Below are 20,453 nucleotides of genomic sequence, written 5' to 3'. Positions count from 1 at the left end.
GAGTAAGATATAAAGAAGAAAGGTAAAGAAATAACTGATTTTTCATGAGTGAATACTGTTTGCCTCTTGTGGCATTGGGTGATTTTACATATTTTTTTCATTTACAGTGATACAGCATGTCTGTGAGACATGTTGTATTAGTCCCATTTCACAGAAAATTTTCTTGAATTCACAGAGCCTATGCATGGGACTGTTGGTTGCCTCAATTCAGAATTAGTTTGGACTAAATCTTATGAGGTAGATAACATAGTCCTTCTGACAGATGACCTGGTACATCTTGTGATATCTTCAGTCACCACAGGATTTTCCTCATAGCTAGCACATGGAAACATGGAATATCCTTGACTTCCAGGCTTTATTGCCCAAGCCAGAGAAAAGCCAAGAATTCCTTCCTTCTGATCATTTCCTAGAGGAAGCCTAAATAAGAAAATAAATGATAATTTTTAAAATGCTTTCCAGTTTCGATCCTGGCTGTTTTAAAGTACTGACTCATTTTCTTGCCTGAAATAATCAGTGAAATTCTCCAGTGCACCCAAACTAAGAGACAGGCAGCCTGGCTGGGATTCTTAAAGTTATAACACCAGCATTAGAGATTTACCTATTTCTTTCCCTGTAGAATCTCGTGGGTCATGTTGCCTCTGTCTTGTTCAACATGCCATGAAAACTGTTTCCATCTCATGGGTTCGGGTTGCTCAAAAGCAGGAGCTTGAGAGATTAGGAATCTTGGCAGTTAAGTTTGCCCAGTGTGTCTGAGAGTAAATGTTCACAAGAAAAAGCTGAGAATTCTACCTGGTAGAGCTGGGAGGTGTGACAACAGAAAATGAAATGAAAATGAAGTGTAACTGGAGGCCTTGTTGCTCTCTCCTGCCCTGACTCCAAGTCTGTGGTTAGGACACAGAAGTTAGCAGCAATAGAATACCCTGCAGTGCTTGCTTAAAATGCAGTTTCAGGCTCCAACCCTTTCTTGTGGAACAGTCAGGTGATCAGAGTACTTTACAAACACTTTCAGTGATTCCTAACAGGGCATTTTAGGAAACCATGCTTCATTTGTTATTAATTACATCAGCATAATCAAAATCAATATTTCATAGCCTAGATAATGTGTTTAATTCAAGAGGCACATTGCCAAAATTTCAGAATGTAAGTTACAAAATGACAAGGATCAGCTTAAAGAGGAATTTGGAGAGCGTTCCTGATGGTGCAGGAGTTATAGTGCTATCACCAGCCACAAAGGCATGAGTTTGATTCCTGGCCAGAGAGCTGACCCACATAGGGAGTAGCAGACCTCTCCTTTCTCACCCTCTGCTCCCCTTAGCAGTGTATTCTAGTAGATCTACTTACTCTCATCCCCCATACCTGTGGCCTATACCCCAGTTCTTCCATGCATAAATAAATAAATCTTTAAAAAAAAAAAAGAGGAATTTGGAGCAACGGCTTAATTAAATAGAATAAAGAGACTGATAGAAGATTGCATTTCAGGGGAAACATCTATCTCCAGAGAAATGTATTTATTTTGTAAGCTTGTAGGCATATAAGTTCATAACCTATAAATGAATACAGCTTTCCAAGAAAAACTTAGAAAATGCCTAAATATATTGTAGGGTATACATTCTTCAGTTCTATTTTGTCAGAGGGACTTTGGGATGAAATTAACCGAGCAAACATAAATTAACACCAACATACATATTAATATATGCCAGGTGCTATGCTAAGAATTTAACATATATTAATTTTTCCATTAACATTTGAATCTTTACAACAATCCTATGATGCTATGGATTATCTTTATCCTCAAATTATAGATCAGGAAACTGCAGTCCAAATAATTTAACTGACTTATCAAAGGTCACAGTGGAAAAGCCAGAAAGGAGTCCTGGATTCTGTGCTACATATATCAGCTGATTGATGAAGGAGCTGATACCCAAAACATTGATAACACAGCTGAAAAGTTATGTTATCGGGGACTAGGTATAGTGAGGTTGTTTTTATTGTAGCAGCTAACATATGCCATGGAAGTTATTGATTGTCCACATGCATTGTCTTATAAGTTACCCAATGGAATCAGTATGCTTTGACCAGTTTTGCAAATATGGAAACTGAAGCTCTTTCCTAAGATGCTCAGTAATTTTCCTAAAATCATATAGGTAGTAAGCAATAGATCCTGGTTTTGAATTTAGGACCAACTGCAAAACATATTTTCTAGACACTATTGCTGATTTTTATGAAGTAGACACTGGCACTCGGAAGAGTTCAGTCCTAAGAGTTACTATACCTGCCTTCCAAAGCAGGGCCCTTAATTACTGAAAGCATGTCTATATCTGAAAGTATCTGTGGAACTTCCAAATTACAGAGGAAGTCAAGACTTGTGGTTTGGATGTTCTAACAATAGAATGTAGGAAACATTTTGGCCTGAGAAGGTTGGGGAAAAGGGAGAAAAAGACACTCAGACATCAAAGATGTGAGTTACCATACAGGACATTTCAAGTGAAAATTAGTGTTCTTTCTAGTTTCTCCTTTGCAGTGATATTTGAGCCTGACAGAGAAGTGTTGCAAGGGTGAGTATGAAATGAAATGGCTTGAATCTCACTTCAGATAGAGTGAGAGGCACAGTGATAGCAAGCAGATCTTCACTGCCTTCCTTTAACATCTGACACCAAATCCCTGTTTTCTAATCATTACACAATGTGGTGTTGATTCTCCTTAAGCAGAAATATTTAAAATCCCTACTTGGATTCTTTTTAAACCCTTCTCTTGCCTGATTGCTCCAGCTAGGATTTCCAATGCACTTCACTGGGAGAAATGTATAGATATACATGAATTTAATCCCTTCTGTAATAGCAAGATGGCAGGAGTTATAGTTTCACAATACAAGTTTCAAGAACAGACTCTTCAAACCCAACTTTAAATTTTGGGCAAGGTAATTAATTCTCTAAGTCTAAATATTCTCTTCCTTAACTCAAGAAGAATGATAGTACTTATATGGGCCTTATAGTGATTAATGAAATAATAAGATGTGCTTAGTTCATTCACTGATGAATAGTATGTGCTCAAGCTTGGACTTAGTGATACTATTAGAAACAAAACTCAGATTGAAAAAAATAGCTGTGTCTCTAAAAACACCACATTTAAACGTGTTTATATTATGACCTTTCTATTATCTGTTTCACATTAGATATTCATTTAAACTTTCTTGTACTGAATGACCACATCTTCCACTTCTTTAAGTTAACCTCCATGTCCTTTTAAAATTGGGGAGGCAGGGGAATAATCTATCTTACAATGGTGTAACATTGAGTAAAGTACAGCATGTAAAACTCTTAGGACAATACCGGTACATAAATGTTCATGTTCTCTATATTTGAAGTACCATCTGAGATTTTTTGTGGCATTTTTCTGATACAGAAGTCACTCAGAGTCTAATGTCTTCTTGTTCCCATTTTTTTAATTCAAAATTCATGTTAATAACTACTGACCCTATGGAGTTACCTTAATAGGGTCAATAGTTTCTGGTTTAACTTGGCACAGTTCTCTGAGCTGTCTAGGTTTTTGTTGAATGGTGGAATGTTTGTGAGGAAAAGGACATAAAATTTAGATCACATGAACTTGTAACCATTTATTAACATGTTTTTGGGTCCACCAATGATCATATTACAGGATTTTTTCATAAGGAAGCAAAAGATGAGCTTGTTAAGAGAACCAAAATCAACTCTGTGCTAGGAGACAAGGATAGGAGAGCTATGGTTCATTAAAGTGGTACTCCTAAAATCCGATAAAGCTTATGTAGGGACCTTGTGGTTCATAACCTCAGACACACTAGAATCATGTACTTGTTTGTTCTAAAGCTCCCGTTCCAGTGGTAAGCAAAGGTTAAGATATATAGGTTATAAAGATTCTAAAAAGGCAGATGCTAAGATAACAGAAAACAAAGGACAACTGTTTGCATGGAGGAAGTGGTTCTTTTTCTGAAAAATGCTCAGCACAAATGTCTCATGTAGCTGCTGTCCATATCTGGTGGTGAAGCATATTAACTCAAATTCAAGCAGTTTCTTTATAGGCATACATCCCATACATTTATTTGAATCTCTAATGATTTTCTAAAAACTAATTGCAAGGGTCTCCCTGCTGCCCTAGGAGTTAAGTGTCAGTGCTCACACCTCTGGAGCCCAAGTTTGATTCCTGGTCAGGGAGCTGACCCACATAAGATGCAGCAGACCTCTCTTATCTCTCCCGTTGCTCGCTTTAGCAGTGCATTTCAGTAAATCTGCCTGTTTTGGTTCACAGTCTATTTTTGGTGAACCCCTATACCTCTAGCCTACACCCCAGCTCTTCTATACAAAAATAAATTATTGAAAAGAAAAACTAATTATAATGAAAAGTAGGCCATCCTACATATAAATATACATGTAATTCTGCCAGTATTTGCTTGGGATTTTCTTTTTGTCAATATTTCCAAGTGAAAAGCCTGGTATTTCCCTCTAACTAACAGACAACCTGGGTTGCCTTTGAAATGTGTTTCTTTTAGTTTCTTATTCAAACTATTTCTTTAACATGAAACAAACCTAAACATAGAATTAATAAAGATCTAAGCTAAGGAGCTCACTCATTATTCTGTGAAGGGAATGCCTAAGCATAATAGAATTTGGTCTACTCGTTTCTTTGTTTTCAAATAGGTCATGTGTCAATGCTCTCTTTACTATACTGCTAAATCATCTCTCTTGGACCTAAAATCTTTCTTACATATCTATAGGGTATCAAACTGATAAGTAACCTGAGCTTATATTGAGATTTTTAGTGTTCTTTGTGATAAAAATGAGATTTAGATTGTCTTCCCTCCTTCAGTTCTTCAGCATTATTTTTAGATTCACTTATTTGCACAGGTTAAAGTGGGAAGGAGAATACTATATAAAAATGTACTCCATCTGTGCCACAGATATTTCCCCTTACTTATCTTCATCTAGACTGGAGGAAAATTAGGGATAAACCAGTGAGGTTAGTTACTATTTAGATATAATACATCATCACACATGAGCATATTCTGAATTCATGCTTCACCCCTATTCCTGCCCACAGTCTCTCCTTCTCTATGCTATTTTCTCTTTCACTAACTTCTTATAAGATCCAGAATAAGTATGTGTTGGACAATTATAAAATCACTTTTAAAAAAGCATCAGATTTTTTTGTGTAGGAGATTTCAAAAGTATGTATCTATAGTTATTTTATTACTTAATATGCTGATAACAGAATGTATAGCATGTGTTTTGTTATGATAGAAATGTCACCTCACCAAAGTAGGTTTGATTATCCCAGTTCTACCAAGATAAAGGTAGTCTGGGACATTCATTAGACTAGTAGGTACAGGTTCTTATAACATACACACCAAACAATAGTAGAAGTGAAAGTCTAGGAAATAATTTGTTCTGTAATGGAAAGCTATTAGACCAATAAATATTGTAACAGTTAAGATGAGCTTTAAACAAGTTTTTGATCACAATAAATTTTATAAAGAATATGAAGAGTAAGGTGATTCATTGGTTTGCATTACATATCAATACATCAGTGCTGAATTTCAACAAACTTTAAAAGAAAGGATTTTTAATACTTTTTACAGTTTCTCTACAAATAAACTAAATCTAAAATGAAGATATACATATTTAAGCAACTGATATAATATGTATGAGACCCAAATTTAAAAAGTGATGCTATCAACCACTTCACTCTGGTGGTTATTAGCCAATAGGAGTGATAGTTCAAAAATAATACTGTTTTATATGGTTTCAGAATGATCTTTCTCCTTTAGCTGATTCTATTTTTATAGCTCTTGTTCCATTGAAATCTTCAATTTCTTAGGGATTTGCCATATCTCACTCTCACATTGTTTTCAATCTCAATATAAATTGGCTCTGCCTATTGCATTGTTTCTCCAAATACTCTTCTTGTTAAACAAGAGCTCCCATTTCTAAGGTTTCTAGAATTCCTATTAGGAACAAAACCAGGTTTTTCTCAAAATATTTGCAAGTGCCACAACATCCAAAGACAAGACAAATCCTGCCTTAAGACAATAAAAAAGAAAATAAGATTACCCATCTACTTTTAACACACACAAGATTGAATATCTGAGTAAATACTTGTTTAAATTATAGGTCATTCATTTTTTAAAGATTTGAAGCCTGAGATTAACCAAATTGAAAGAAATAGATGAACTTGGATTGCAAAATCTGCATGATCTGTTGACTGCCCAAGGAAATAGCTGTTACAAGTGGGTTGGTGAAATATTTTTAAGTATGTAGGAGAACGAAAGTGATGTGAAAATTTTTATGAAACCACATGTGAGAACAGCAAGCATACATTTAAAAAGTTTGTTTTTGTTGTACTTAGATCTCCTCCTTTGTTTTATATTTTGTTTTGATTTTTAATTGTCTAGACTCCATAATCGCTCAATAAGCCTGGAATGCCGGAAAGAAAGCTGGGTGCACTTAGAATGTGCAATTGACTTTCCAGAGTGGAATAAGGCACTTACAGTTCCAATTTCTAGCCAATGAGGGAACAAATAGAGCAGCCTAGTGCTTTGGTGGGAGAAAAAATTTTGTCTATTATAATTACTTGTCATCATATGGTTGAAAATTTAAAGAAGATGGTTTTATGGTATAGTTCTTAAAACATTGCTTTTCCTTTTCTCATATTATAAGTTTTTTGGTTATGTTTACCTTTAAGTATAACACCAATCCTTTTTTTTTTTAATAAATCATGGGGAAATAAACTTCAAAAGGCTTTCCAGAACACATCTTTTTTTATCGACTTTTCTGTTAAAAGAAGATTGGGACTTTTCCCTCTCCCCACTGATACAATATAAGAAAACATCTACTTTTATTTTAAACAAAACCTTTCTGAGATTTTGTTTTTTTTTTCTCTGATAAAACTTCTCATGTTTTTTATGAAACTGAAAGGCTTAAATACCTGATAAAGATTTGTAATCTCAATTACATGTAGGATGCAGGAAATTTAAAACTAATGAAAGTTACTAAGTGGAGACTGAAGAGAATGATGGGGATTGTGGTAACTAGGTAAGCAGAAGCCATTTTCAGCTGGCATGGAAGCTCCTAGTAACCCTCAACACTAGCAAATTATTCCCAAGGTCACATTGAGGTCCACTGTTGCTAAACATTCAGATATTTTTAAGAGAAATTAAAAATTTAGATTCTTATGTGAAATGAGATTGCCACTAATTCAAACTTCTAAAAACCAGGAGGCAGGCTGATAGCTAATGGCTCAGTGCTTTGTAGGCCAATTCCAGAGAAAGAAACTAACCTTGCACTATTGGGGGTTGATCAAGACCTTGGATGCAGCCAAAAATGTACATGCAAGTGAAGGCATGGCTGATGTGGACACTGATCTAGATGCCAATGGACAATAATCCATCTCAGACACTGACAGCGTGGAGGCCCAAACTCTGGGTTAATGAGCACTAAGCAAACCCATTCAGGTGGGTTTAGATGGATGAACAACTTTTGGTGTTTCTCCTTACATAGCCTCAAAAAACTGTCCTTTTTATTCATTCCTAATCACATGAAAAAAACCTAGTATGAATCTGGCAGGTGATACAAAAAGCTCATGGTAACAAATTTCAAGCTATATAATACAGCATAACCTTGTTGATGGATAGAGGCAAATATAAACTGCACTGGAAAAACACAATTTGGGGTTTAAACTGCAAAGGCATGCATACAACAAAGGTTGAATTAATAAATAAAATGAAATAGCACAACCAATTACATGGAAAATATAAACCTAGCATTAAAGAAATTGGTGATTAGAAAAAGTAAAAAGCAAAGAAATTACCTCAACAAGATACTAACCCAGGACTCTTGGAAAATACAAAACTTATTTAAAAACTATCAAGGTTCGTAAAGGAAGTGAGTGTGGAAGGGCCACAGTCTGTCCTTGGTTAAACCTCCCCCTGGAGATGAAAATGGATTTGTTTGACGTCAATCTCAGTGGGGGGAAAATTGGTCCCTCAATATGTAATACATAGTTAATATATCTTTCCAGTTTTAAATAGCAAGTTTCCACTACCATTTATTATATACCAGGGTCCTGCATTTAAAATAATGTCAAATTCAGACTATTGCCTGTGCAAAGAGCTTTTAGGTTAAGTCCACCTTAATGGTGTCTCCAGAGATCAAGAATATTGATCCTCCATTATGTGTACTTAATGTCACTAATGTTCATTAAATTGTGACCATTCTGAAGACATGGATGTTGCTTTTGTTCACTGATATGATTCCAATAGTTAAAGTATTTGGCATGTAGGATGCGTTGAAATAATATTTGTGGGTGAATGCATATTAGATGAATTAGAGTGAATTTAATTCAACATTTTGGTGTGGTCTTATAATGGTAACTGCTGTATGAGAAATGACTATGATGTGTCCAGCTTTCACACGAATTCTTATCATAACTCTATGAAGGAAGAAATGCTGTGGTTTTCAGTTTATAGATGAGGAAACCAAGGTTCAGAAAGTGCAAGAATTGAATTAAAGTTGCATGATTAGTAAGAAGCAGAAGTGAAATTTAAGCTGATAGCTCATTAACTTTAAAAGCATGCTTTTTTCTTTGTACCCACTCTTTAACATCATCCAGATATATTCCAGGGGAGTAGGTCAAGCTATTCAATGAAACAAACTAGAATCCAAGTGACTACAATCCAATTTACTCTACCCCATTCGCCCTTTCTACTATATACCATAGTCTCCCTGCTTACCTTGTTTTCTTCACTGGAGTTCTGGAAAGCACTACTATTGGTACATATTTTACTCACAATCACCAGCACACTGTGACAGTGTAGTGAGTGTTGATGTCTGAGCTACCTTAAGAGACAGAAGTCCTTTAAGTTTACTTCAAGACACAAGTGACCATCTAGAAGACTAGATATGCCAATCCTATTTGAGGCCATATTTTCAAATCTAACTTTAATGTGAAGGAAATGCTATTCAGCATTTAAACTGAAGGGCTGAGTGACTCTGCTCAGCAAACATTTATTTTGTGAGAACCCCCTTTCGTGAATAAAAGTTAAAGTCCATTTCTGTATTATTCAGACTCTTTGACAGAAATAGAAATCCACTTGAGCAAGAGTAAAACACAAGAAGGAATTTATTATAAGGATACATGGTGTCTCCTGTAACTTGAAGGCAGAAATGCATTAAAAAATAATAGACCAAAGACCAGGCCACTTTCTTGTCTGCACTTCTCTGTGCCATGTAAACTAGATTTCTCTTCTTCTCAGCCTACCTGGTGAAACAGCCAAAAACAGCTGAGGTGATTAAATTCACTTACTCAAGAGACCAACCAGATATATAGAGTATTCCAAATCCATTTCAGAGCAGCTTGAGTCAATTGCCCAATCTTGGACAGCTAAAACATAGGAGGGCCAAAGGTCATATTTTATGAATATGGGTTCTTGCACTATAACCATATGATTAGACTAGAGTAGTAAGTGGCCTGTCTTTGAAAGGAAAAGGAGAGTTCTGAGTAGACTAACCGTTCTGAGTTGATTCTATACTGTTATCTTTATGCACTTATAAAAGGAGAAATATCCTTAGTATGTGTACTGTCAAAAACAGATATTTAGAGTGAAAAAATTACAGTTTATGATTTTTTAACAGATTCATATTTAATGAATTAGTTCTTCGGGCCCACAAAAACTCACTATTTCTCTATGTGTAAAATGATTATTAGCTACTCTTACAGCCAACTTCTATTTATATCCCCACCCCATATATTTCAAAACAATGCCCATGATATTCATCGTATGATATTTTATTGATGAATGTCATTTTCCTGCAGGTCCCCTAGTTAACTTATTATGCTTTCTGGTGATGTAAAGGTCCCTGTTCCTGCTAGGAACTTCAGTTCAGCCTTTTCATATTATTTCAGTGATCTCAGGTGCTCCATTGCTCTACTTTCTTTATGGATCACAGTACTTTCAACACTTCTTATCTCCCTGCCTGCAAAATCATCCACCAGTGGAAAAGTACAAGAAAAGCATTATCTCTAACCACCTCTCTTCTGGCAGTGGCATCTTTGAGTCTTCAGTGGCTAATCACATTTCACAGTAATTGTATTTGGGGATAAATTTATCTGGTGCTGATCTTATCAAAACAATCTTTGTAAAAGATCCTTCTTTGACATGACTTTCGTTTTTTTGTTTTTTTCCTCTTCTTCTTCTTCTTCTTTTTTTTTTGTTAGTGCTCAGAACTGAACTCTAATCCTCCCACAATTATATAGCCTCTTGCCTCCTATTTTACACAGCTTACTGATCAACCTTTATCATCAAAAACAAGAGCTCCTCTGTCTTCCGAACAGGCCTAATTTCTATTATGTATCTTCCTCTGGACAGTAACATATGACTGTATTTAGAAAGGGCTTTCTATTAACTTGTAATTCCTAAACCTATTTTACTTTAAATATGGATAATTGAAATCATTGGTTCTGGTCTTTCTACATTGTACACATATGTGATCGACTCACTGAGTACATATTTTGTACCTACTCCATGTGAGCCACTGAGACAGATGAATCAGACGCTGTCCATGCCCTTAAGACAGTCACGATCTATACATTCTGCAAGAAAATAAACCAAATCAACTCTTAAATCTGGGAAAGGTCGATAGCAGTTTAGTTTATAGTTTATACCCAAGGACAACTATGAATAATTTTTACTTGATGTAATTCACTCACACATACCAGAAGTCTGCTCTATGATTTGAGTATTCTTAAATAAAAAAATGTTATTGTTTTTATGTCTGGCTCTAAGTTAGATAAATATACATACAAGCAAATCAAGTGTGCAGTCAGATTTAAGACCTTCCTGTAGCTCATTTTTTAAGTATGCATATATAAATATCCCCTAGATAATTCCAATGTATAGATGAAGCTGAACCCTCTATATTTAGCTATAGCACAGTCCAAAATGAATCAAAGGTAACTTGTTCACACATCTACATTTTTTAAAGTTCATTGAGTGTTTGATAACCACTGTGTCAAGTAAATGATATTTTTCATTGACCTTTTACTCCATTTCAAGCTATTGTTTGTTTATCTTAAGCAGATCTTTAGCAAGATATGAACCTTTGGGCCCCAAGTCTCAATCTCCTTAGTTGTCATGTAATACATAAAGGTGCAGAGTTGAAATGCTTCAACATTTAACTTTGGAATATATTATCTTAGGATTCTATCTAGTACTATAAATTACTAATATGAATTTGGGTAAGTTAACCTCTTTGCAGCTCAAGTTCCTCATGTGTAAAATGGACATAATAATACAGCTACTTTCCAGGTTATTCCCTTAAGGATTAATGTATTAATGTATACATCCAGACTGTTAAGAACAGGAAATTGCCATCTACATTGTTTCCCATAAATGGTAAAATCCTTTGCTTTATTATTTTGAATCTTTGCTTTGAGTCTTAAAAACTATGATATTTCAAGTATAAATTCTTGTCAGTAGTGAAGTCCTTAGCAAATCAAGTTACTATGTATTTTTTTAAACAAATTCTAACCTCTCCTGTATTGATTTTGTAAGTTGCTATACTTCATTATAAATCATCATTAATTCTTTCGGGCCTAAATAATTGAGACCAGGTTTTATCAATGTCATCATGAGTTTATTTTCCCTCAATAAATTTTACAACATTGAGAGAACTGTTATCATGACTCATGTAGGCTGACATATTCCCAGTAATATTATGTAGTAATGATACATATCAAGGAGAAGACTAATTGGACTTCTAAATCTGTCACCTGGTTGATCTTGATCATAATTATGGATGTACATTTTCTCAAAATTGAACTATATTACTGTTATTTGAGCTTCAATTACAAACTAATTTTCACCAGACATTTAATGGCATTATGCTAGAGAAGTGAGTATGTAATGTCATAGTGAGTGCACAGACACACCACACCTCTTGTCAAAGGGCAACCCCAATGTGCATTGGGTTGTCTGACTGTGGGTCTTCACCCTTGCACTTAAAGGAACTTATAATAAGATTTAACTGGTTAAATAATGGGTTTATTTACAAGAGAAAGGGAATAATTCAGAGAAAAACGAGAGAGAGAAAATAAGTTGTTAATACCTCCTATCAGTTCCACTTACCTGGAACCCCAGTAACACACTGAGAGCAAGTGAAAAGTCAAGAGATAAGCCACAAGCCAAGAGGCCAAGAGTCCCCCCAATGACCCCACAGTTTTATGTCAAACCTGGCTGCTTAACTCCATCCTCAGGTTCCAGCAATCCTCACCTGTGGTGATGAGATTTGTGGTTCTGGTGTCTGGAGTGGGTGTGGAGTCCACAAAACCTGTATCTGTAGAGTTTGTTCATCTTTTTTTTTTTTTTTTTCAGGACATCTTTTCCCCTTAACACTCTTATGCTGTGGTATTATTGGCTCTTTCATAATATTGATAAGCCTATCTACAAACCTTTACAAATTATTGTCTCCTCCTTTTATAATTTCATAATAAAATGAAGTTTTATTAGAGAGCTGCCATGCCCATTCATTCATGTATTGTTTCTGATTACTTTTTTGCTGAATGGCCAGTTGGTAGTTGCTCTGGAGATCATATAACCCCTGAATCCAAAAGTATTAACTATGTGGCATTTTATAGAAAAAGTACACTGACCTTTGCAATAAGAAAGGCAATTGGCTAAATGAAATCCTTACAAATAAAAAATAGCTCTGCCAATAGCTCTACATAAGTACTATTTCTACTAAGTTTTACATACAGCAAAGCAAAGTCTTACAGTTATGCAAAATACCCAAATTTACACAACTAAATAACAACAAATCTAGAACTTGAAGCACTTTTCCATGACACCAAAATTCATGTTCTTGATCTTATTTCTCAATTAGGTTACATAGGTTTTTGATGATTTACTATGATTATTGTAGTTTACTAGTTTCTATTCTACCTTGTCTCTGTTCTCATATGTAGGTGGCACAAACAGTACATATTTGAAAAGTCCATGTTTGAGTTGATCAGTTCCATTTTACCTGTACTGGGAACTCCTGTGGATTGCTATGTTCTTGATATAGACTGACAAGGTTGGATAAAGCTGGCCTGGTTACAGACATATTTTTCTGCCTCCATCTTTGTTGACACCATCCTTCCCTTCCCAGAAGGAAACTACTGTCATGAACCAGTGCAATAGTGCTGCATCCAACATTGTAGTTAATGATTTAGTATTGTTGACTACAGCTTTCTTCTGATTAATCTCTTGGACCTCTGCTCTGTAGACCTACTAGGTATGGGGTTAGTTGAAACATAGAATGCCTCTGAAGTTTTGTCTGCCAGAAGCTTATTTTCTTAAGACGGTATCATTTTCCTTTGATTCATTTGTGAAATATATACACAAGAAGTAGGTCCGAAGAAAAATTTCCCATGAGATCAATTTGCAAGACCTTATAGAAAGGAAAATTATTCTCTAGTGTGTATGTTGGTTTGATATGGAAATACATACACTTGCCCTACATCTAGATTGCTAGCGTGCTCAGAATTTTCTTTGTAAAGTTAGAAATTAAATCTATGCACTCTGTGCCTTAGCGTTCTTTTTTTTGGTGTCTGCATATAGACACTTTCTTAAGGATGAAGCCCTTAAGCAAAGGAAGAGCGTGAGGGAATGAATTTCAAATATACAGCTTCAAAAGTCATCTTTGTTGTTGGTTGAAAGCAAAACTAAAAGTTCTGGTAACTATAAATCCAGACAATATACTTCCAGTGATAATTAGCTTTCTCACAGTTGTGATATTCTCTGTGCTATACACAAAATGGCAGTCTTAGTTGTTTTCAAAAAACGTGTTTCAAAGCCCTAAGAAAGACATTTATTAGGTTGTGAAGTACATTTGAAGATTAGCAGTTATGCCAAAGCTTCTCTTGGGATCTTTCTTTAAATACAATGTTTATAAAATCTAATTGGTATTGACTTCTGCTTTTTTATATTAAATACCCATCCAATCAACTTTTGGGCATGGTTATGTGTGCCTGTATACCACAACAATTTTATGTCTCATTCAAGGTATTGATTGGGCCTTGTGCCAACCAAATGTTCAATAAACATTTATTGAGATAACTCTATGACTGGCACTGAGATGGGCACTGGGAAACAAATGTAAGGCTGTATTAGACTGATATATTTTCCCTTTTCTTTTGGTGAATCTTCTTTTTCCATTTAGTCAGGCCTTTATTTGTGAATTCTCTGTCATGGTTAAGGATTCTCATGTGAGATCATGGGAATAAAAAATAATTTCTGTCGATAACACTATAGAAGTACTGATCCCAAATGGGCTCATCAGTAGTATATGTAACTTCTGATAGTTACATGAAAAACACTTTTTTCCTTTTTTTAATTGGAGGAGTTCAGGGTTTCTTTCTGAGGCCACCGACTTCAAAGGTTATTTATAATAGGTAAATCCACTCAGCTCTGGGTTCTCACATAAAATAGTTATGATTGGAGTCATTAAGCTATCTGAATCATTTCTGTATCATTAAAACTAACTCCTGATATTCAAAGCAATATTCCTCCCTTCTACCACAGGAACTTGTGTTATTCTATGAATGAATATTAATCATTAATCCCATAATAACCATATTCTGTATAGTTTTAAAAGGTAACCTTCAATATAAAGCTCTTTTTAGAAATCAAAGTAAAATCACTGTTATCTTAAATATTTTACATAAAAAAATTAGGTTTAAGTAAATCTGGCTGGAAAAATATGTAGAAAAAAGCATGATTCTTAGTAATTTAGGAAAGAAAGACGTGTCACTGAATGAAAGCATATTAGACTCACTAGATTTAAATTTTGCATTTCTTTTTTTAAAAAAAGTAGTATGGATTAAAAAAAAAGTGGGTATCATTAACTACCTAGGGTGCAGATTTTTATTAATGAACCCCCAAAAAACATTAGTAACTGTGTAGCCTTTTCATACAGAAACCTCATTCTGAATCCACTGTCTATTTAAATCTCACTTTTTAAAACCATTGGTGCTGCTAAGCTTTTTTCCCTCTATGCTTACATATTTTTTTCCTAAGATTTCTTATGTAACATTTATCTCCACTACTTTGTTCTTGATATATTCAGTTCATTACCCCACATATAAATTTCTATCTGGATCTTTCCACCAAGACCCCATTTATTTGCTTTCCTCAGTAAACCCCCATCATCTTTACATTTAGATAGCATGCCAACTGGATCTTCATTTTATCGAGTTCTTTCACACTTTTCTGGACCTATATTTTAACACTGACAAAAATTTTTTTTTTTTTTACCTGACCATTCTTAACAAAGACTTAAGGGACAGAAGGAGTTTTTTGAATAGTATTTCCAAATGGAACAATTCCATCGCAATGGGATCTAGAGCTCCATGTGACTAATTTAGCTTCATTTCAAAATCTGTTTGGTAAAAATTGATGTGTTTATCTTGAAACTGGCCCCAGAGGGTCAGTTTATTTTGGTGGTTTGAAAAAGGACTTTTGTAATGTGAAAGTTAATGAAGCAGGATACAGGTCACATCCCTTGTACTTTTTGTGTGAATTTTTCTTCAGTGAAATAAGGAAACTATTTATAACCATGACTCAAAGAGTACAAAGAAGTTTCTCATTAAAAACAAAACTGTGAATTCTGTAGTCTTGCACGTGGCCCATATTTAGGACAATTTTGTATTATCAAACTTTATACTGTTTAGTATCTATATTGGAAAATTTTACTGGACAATCTATACTCTAAATCAGGACGATCTTATGCAGATTTCTAAGACTGGAATATCTTAGTCTAAATATACTAGGTATTCTGACAGGGCACTTTAAGTGTCTTGCTTTGTTTGTTTGCTTGTTGTTTTTTAACACGTAATAAAATCTGTTGTCAGTTGGTCTCTTTGTAGCTAAAAATATTTTATTTATTTTTTTATATCTGACAACTGTCCCATTTTCTTTCTGTTATGAATAGGAATATATTGAGTATCTTTATGTACATTCAGCTTTGTAAACTTCTCCAAGAATACTGGTAAAAGAGACTTTTAAAATTGATTGATATTTCTTGGTCAAATTATTACTATATTCACTTAAATACTGGTAAATGCTTGCTAGTTACATTTTTTATACAGTCTGTTGCAAACTTTAAAACCAATCTTTGAAAACAGACCTTGGATCTGAGGCATCCAGGAGGCGGGGAGGAAAGAGGAGAAGAGGAAGGCCACACCTTTGGTTATAGTAGAGGACTGTGTGTGCTTTGGTGGTGGAAAAACCATTGTGAACACAGTAAGGGGAGAAATCATATATTGTGAAAAACAAGGAAGTAAAATAATGATAAGTTATTAATGAAGAAAAAGCAGCCAGTTAACATTTTCCTAATTGTGCTTAAGACTGTTTATACCAACCTTCATAAACTCCAGGTATTAGTCTTTTTTATATATACGAAAGTTTTATGGGGAAAGTTTTCTCAATTGGCTTGTTGTAAGTAAGAGTGCTTGTGTTCATTCATTTCTTTAATTTAGAGTAAAACCTTATTGAGATGGAGATCTGACAAAGCAGAAAATCTAAAAAATTCCAGTATGTTTAGCTTTGCCAATTAGGTGACTTTTATTTGCTTTCAACAAAAATAAAGGAACAACAGTGAAGAAATTTTATATTAAATCATTGTCATTTGGTACACAAAAATTGGAAGAAGTTTGGACTTGAGCAACATTACTATAACAAAACTTCCTATTTCCAGTTATTTATATGAACCAGATTTCTCAGGAAATCACACTGACCTTCAAATAAATTGTCTGATCAGAGATCTCAATTTTGACTGGCACAGGGGTGAGATTTATCTTGGCTTGGCTGCATGGTATCAAGACTGATGAGCAGTTGGGTGTGTTAGCAGGTTATTTTAACAAATCCTCTAACTGGCTGAATAGGCTACACTCTTGCCAACCTGGTGCCCACAGTGAAATGGTCTCTAGGACCCGTCAGGTGACCTTGCCAGTCACCTGTGCAAGCCCACCAGTCAATGCCGTCATTCGATTGTCTTTATAAAATACTTTCTAAGAATTGAAACAATATACATTGAGAAAATCATACAAATCATGAGTGAACAACAACCCACCTCAACCAAAAGCACCCTTCACAAAATAAATGCTAAAAATTTTGGACCAGAGTGACCTGTACCTTGTGCCACTCCATTACTGTGAATGGCTATAGAAGGGAGATCTGGCTTAGAATCCCTGTTCTAAACCTTCATAATTGTGATCTTTGGTAAACCTGCTGAGTCTCAGTTTCCCCACATACAAAATGGGTAATGACAGTAACTGCATCACTTTAATGAAGTGCTGGGTTTGGAGATCAGGATCCTTTTGTTACGTCTAAGAAATTTCACCAGAGCTCCCCTTTAAGCAGCACATGGCATGTTTCCCCAGGCAAATTTCCCTAAGAGGAAGAGACATTTAGTTATATTCAAAAGGACAGGTTTATTATAAAAGGGAAAAGAAGTCTAGGACACTTACACAGACACAAGCAGGCAGAAAGAGCTGCTCCTGAAAGGGACAGGTCTGTTAAAAGAGAGGCCTGCATGGACACAGGTGGGCAGTCTTGGGAGCAGAGCTGCCTCTGCTGCTTTGTACAGGGAGAAGGCCCTGGAAGTGACCTCCATGGTCACTGGCGGGCAGAACTTCTGCCCCTTGCCAATGCAGAAATTGCACTGATAAAATCTTCATCTCTTTGGAAGGGTAAAATCTTTGTGTGTGTGTGTGTGTGTGTGTCATTGTTAATTGCTGTTACATTAATTATTCCTAGGGTTGGCACTTAAGTGTTTTTCTATATTTGGCTTGCCTAGGCCAATCTGAAAGGATCGGTGATTCTTTTACAATGGCTCTTTATCTCCTTATTCCCACCTAGTCTGCACCTCCGGATACATTACTTTTCTGTGTATATGTCCCCCTACCTCCAGTTTCTGGCCTTGTAAGCCAGTTTCTGGCCTTGTGAGGACACATCCCAAATTTTCTGCTCTTAGCCTCCTTCCTGGTAATTATGGAATTAAAAGAACTGAAATCTGAAAAAGTAAACAATTATGATCTGCCAGTATTAATGTTAGTACTACTCTCAGTGCTTCAGGCATGTGGGAGAGGAAGAGGGCCAGATCAGTCTTGTTGACCGAGCAGCATGAACACAAGTTTCTCTCTGTCCATATATCCAGTGCCTCAGGGAAAAGTTTGAATTAAGCTAGAACAGGGATCAGCAAAATCTTTACTGGAGAGGGCAAGATAGAAACAGCTTAGATTTTGTGGGTCAACAGGCAAATTTGAAGGTACTATGGAGTTATTTAAATAGCACAGAGAGGAAACAAAAGTCCTACATAAAATTTATTGCTGAAATGTAAAATATAATAATAAAGGAAAATTGATTCTTTTACGATTCTCCAAGACAAGATCAGCAGTACCCATGCACTGAACTTGAATTTATTCAGTTCAACCACATAAGGCTGAGAAGGACAGAGCTGAGGCCAACAGCAAATAAACAGAGGTTTGCATGATCCTAACCTCTTAGCATCCTTAGACATGCCCTGCGGGAGGCAAGAGCTGATAGTTCCTAGTCCCTGTTCTCACCTTATTTATAGCTCTTGCTGCCTCCTACACTGTAGGCATCTCCAGACTAATGATGGACTTAATTGTCTAAGGTAATGTTGACACCCAGGGTGGGGGATCATCATCATGCTTTTTAATATTAGCACCATTGAACAGATGACAAAACAATTAGAATAGTTTACCAAGGATCCCACAGTTACATTAATTCTAGAAGTCACTGTGAAAGTGTCCTTTGAATGATCAGAACCTGTTTCTTTACTTTTATGTTCTGTTTCTGTCAGTTTTTTTTTTAATTTTTTAATTTATTTTTATTTTTAAAGATTTTATTTAGTTAATCATACAGAACTGGGGTACAGGCCAGAGGTGCAGGGGTAGTGAGAGGATTCACCAGAGAAAGAGTGGGGAGCAGAACAGGCAGATCGACGAAGTATGCTACTGAGGGAAGCAGTGGGCAAGACAGGAGAGGTCTGCCACGCCATGTGGTCACCTCATCTCCGGGCCAGGGATGAAACTCGCACTGAAGCTGTTGCTAGCTTGCAGTGCTGTATCCTAACCCATTCAGCCACCAGGGAGGGCCCTGTTTTTGTCAGTTTTTAAAAGATATGTGCAGATAAAAGAAAACAGTGGTTATAGGGATGAGAGATTGGAAGGTGAAAAGTAATTGAGTAGGAGGGAAATCATTCTAAACTGAGACAAAGGTCTAAGTAAAATTCTGGAGGAAAAATGGCAAAAGACATTTCTTCTTTAAGACTCATCTCATGAAAATCTCGCATTTTCTCAAATGCTGTCTGAAAATAGCACCCCTCCAAATGTCTCTCATGCATTATTGACTGCAGTGAAAATTTGGTATGAGCCAACTAGACCTCCTCAGTGGCTTCAGTCCCCATATTGACCCCATTAACCTGAATATAATTTGCTGTAAAGAAGAAAACTTTAGCCTTAGGTTGAAATTTATGTACTTTTTGGCCAGCTTTCTCCTAATGTTATTTCATTACAATCATTAACTTACATGACTATTTCTTCAGGGAACTCAAAACTTCAGTAACCATATTCTGCTTTTCAGATTATCACTCATAAAATGTTTGCTGACAAGCTGAAATCCAACCAGAGCAAAATGGTCATTTTTAAAAAAGTGCTTCTCCCTGCAGGGCCACTCATTCTTTATGTGTGACTTCTTTGTAGGAATAAATTTAATACCTAAAGAGAAAAAGCAATATTTTGCATTAAAGAAGAAAATGTCTCTTTTGTGCAGTATTACCCACTTAAAGTCAAAACTACTTTATTACCACGTTTCTTCTGAATTGCTTATATGATAATTGATTAATTTTTGACCGTAAAAATGTTAGGATCTGATTCATGTCACTTTAGAGTTGAACCAGTTTATTCACTTCAGTCAGGATAGATAAAACATCCATAGTGATGATAATTAACTAAGGCTTACAATCTGAGTCAGGATGTACCAAGCAGTTCATATTTATTACTCCCATTTATTCTTCACAGTTATAAAGTTATTCTTATCACCCCATTTTACCAAACTGAGAGCATTTCAGAAATGTGCCCTTTTGTAAACTGTTATTTTTGGAATTGCAGCCTGTTTTTATCAGGAGATTTTACTATACTATTTGGCCAATCATTTTAATACCGAATGCTAGCCTCAGTTTCTCTCAGCTAATAAAAGGAAACAGAATTTGAGGAAAAGGAAAGTGGTATAATTTGTCCATAAATGAGGAGAGCAGAGTCTCTGAAAGACCACGGTCCTGCTCTTTGGCAGAGTGCAGGGTTATTTATACAAAAGGAAAAGAGGGAGGAGCTGGGTGAGGGTCTGCAAAAGAAGGTTGCCATGG

General features: G+C 35.6%; 1 protein-coding gene across 3 annotated transcripts in view; it reads left to right on the top strand.

Annotated features, from left to right (window-relative positions):
* The window catches only part of FAM19A1 (family with sequence similarity 19 (chemokine (C-C motif)-like), member A1), a 455,940-nt gene that overhangs the window by 312,566 nt on the left and 122,921 nt on the right, over window positions 1-20,453 (top strand). The window lies entirely within an intron of this gene.

The sequence above is a fragment of the Condylura cristata genome, unplaced genomic scaffold (genome assembly GCF_000260355.1).
Source record: "Condylura cristata isolate star-nosed mole 26May11 unplaced genomic scaffold, ConCri1.0 scaffold00004, whole genome shotgun sequence".
Lineage (NCBI taxonomy): Eukaryota > Metazoa > Chordata > Mammalia > Eulipotyphla > Talpidae > Condylura > Condylura cristata.
Note: the sequence above shows the minus strand (reverse complement) of the source record. Positions and strands in the feature narration are given on the sequence as shown.